Source organism: Mustelus asterias, unplaced genomic scaffold (genome assembly GCF_964213995.1).
Source record: "Mustelus asterias unplaced genomic scaffold, sMusAst1.hap1.1 HAP1_SCAFFOLD_130, whole genome shotgun sequence".
NCBI lineage: Eukaryota > Metazoa > Chordata > Chondrichthyes > Carcharhiniformes > Triakidae > Mustelus > Mustelus asterias.
Window position 1 is genome coordinate 239850 of NW_027590164.1, and position 2610 is coordinate 242459.

Sequence of the window (2610 nt, forward strand, 5' to 3'; positions counted from 1 at the left end):
ACCCCAGGGATCCTCTTTCCCGGCTCCTTTCTCTCTGACTCCATCCCCTGAACTCACTGAACATCACCCCAGGGAACCTCTGTCCCGGCTCCATTCCTCTGAGTCTATCCCCTGAACTAACTGAGCATCACCCCAGGGATTCTCTCTGCCTGCTTCATTTCTGCTGTTGCTATCCCCCTGAATTCACAAGATATCACCCCAGGGGTCTACCAATGACATTCAAACCTTCATGCCCTGACGATTCTGTCCACTTCCATCTCATCATGTCCTTCTACAGGCTGTGGATGATATCAGCATGTCCTGAGGATTCTGGTCTGGTCCTTTGTATGTTCCTACATTCCTGAAGCTGAGATCTTTTCATTCTAAAGTCCTGGATTTCAGCTCCGAGATTTGATTTGCTTGCATATCATATCAACTTCAAGGAGAGAAGAATGAACGGCCTGCATGCGTGTTCAGAAGAACTTCTCTGAGTAGTTACAGTTGAAAATTAAAGTTCCTTTCTGCTCGAATCTCTATTACTCACCATGTGCACCGCCCCACGCAGCCAAGGGCCGACCCTCCCTCACTCTCTTACTTTTACCTTCAGTTAGTATGACTCCCCATCTCGATGTACTTTCCCCAGGATCGGGAGATCTCACGTTGGTCAGGGTTACCGTTTGTTTCTAACGCATGCGGCACTGAATCTGGGAATGAGTGATTGGATAATGTGGAGGGAGATTTGTACTGCATCACACCTATACCATACCTGTCCTATAATGTGATACCAGATTGTGGAGGGAGGTTTTAATTCTATCTGTGCTTAACCTATTGGACTTAATGACATGCTTTGCTGATAACCAGTATATATATATACATATATATATATACACACACACGCACATTTTAGTTGTTATGAGACTTTGCTGGTTAGGGCGATGACAAGATTCTATTCATAACAAATTATTAATACAACCTTATGAAAGATGGAATTATTAATAGGAATAAAATGAACAATTTGGTGAAAGTACCCCAAGTGCAGACTCTTTGTTCCAGGGGTATGATTCCTGATGTTGGTATTTGAGATCAAATGTGCACGAAATGATGAGTTCAAATCCTGCACGAGCTCTGTGATGTTGTTTCCTATTGCCCTATTCGCAGGTTTTGTTCATTTCTTCCCGTTACAGACAGATTGGTTCACATGGGGCTTGGTTTGAGAATCTGAGCACAAACTGCAGGGAATCCATCAACACAACACGCTCGCTCGAAAAGCAGCTTTCAAAAGGGTTGACTTGGAAGGGGACATTCATTTTATCATCATTCACCTGTTCACGGGACCCCATGATTGCCCGTTCAGGCAGTTCAGGCAGTTGGCTGGATGTTTCTGTTTATTCATTGACGAGATGCGGGTGTCTCTGGCTCGGCCGGCATTTATTACCCATCACTAATTTCCTTGAGAAGGTGGCGGTGAGCTGCCTTCTTGAACTGCTGCAGTCTATTGGTCTAGGACATCCATAGTGCTGTTAGTGGCGGGGGGAGCGGTTATTCCATGACCTTTTCCCAATGACGGAGAAGGTTCAGCGATACATTTCCAAGTCAACATTGTGGTCGGCTTGGAGGGAATCTTCCTCCTGGTAACGGTCTTGGGTTTGGAAAGTGCTGCCTAAGGTGTATTTGGTGAGTTCCTGTACCAACCATGCAAGTGGGGTGCATTCACTTACATTCCCGATTTGTGCCTTGTGGACAGATTTTGGGGAGTCAGGTGAGTTACTCTCCGCAGGATTCCCAGCCTCTGAACTGTTCTTGTAGCCACTGCACGAACTGAGAAAGTGTGTGTTGAGTCAAAATAGGAGCATGACTTTTCCTGCTCAGTGTGCAGTGGATTCTCAGCACCTCAGTTTCATTTTCTTTCTGAATGCATATTGAGGCATATGTAAGAGCTAATGCTATATGCGTGTAAAGTATTACATTCAAGTAATATTCGAGCGTTGATTCTCTGAGGGGAATGGTTCGTGGTTTGGTCGTCTTATAGTCTTTGGACAGCAGTTTGAATTCCAACACGGCAGGTTAACTCAGCAACTCAATTCAAGGGCAATTAGAGATGATTGTAAATGAATAAAGACAATCGCAATGATGGACCATTTCCTCACAAGTAAACGCAAACGTTTTGACAAAGTTTCTGCTTGAAACTTTCGAAATATCGGGCCAATGTGCAACAACTGCAACTTCTTGACATATGGGCAAGTGGCGCAATGGGTAACGCGTCTGACTACGGATCAGAAGATTCCAGGTTCGACTCCTGGTTGGCTCGGTGCAAACTTTTAAAACATGCTCACAATTTCCATGTTACTTTCGATGAAAAATGTCTTCAATAGCTTTACACTTATTCAGATAAATGCTGACCAACACTTTTTAAGCTTCTCTGGAGAAGTTAATGTTAGGAAATTGTTTATGAACTGAAACCGACTATTTTAAGTTAAATTCTATGAAAGAAAATTCATTTAATAAGATTAGGACATTAAATAAATGCTAAACTCAAATACATTTTGGACAAAATTCAACATGTCTGAGAGAATTTACACAATTTTGTAAACTTTGTGTCATAAAATTCAGCATTTCTGATTTTGGAGAAAG

The 2610-nt window shown here is 42.9% G+C and overlaps 1 non-coding gene across 1 annotated transcript; it reads left to right on the forward strand.

Annotated features, from left to right (window-relative positions):
- Positions 1 to 2214: 2214 nt before the first annotated feature.
- trnar-acg (transfer RNA arginine (anticodon ACG)) lies at positions 2215 to 2287 on the forward strand. The gene has a single exon. It is a non-coding gene; the product is annotated as a tRNA-Arg (tRNA).
- Positions 2288 to 2610: the final 323 nt, after the last annotated feature.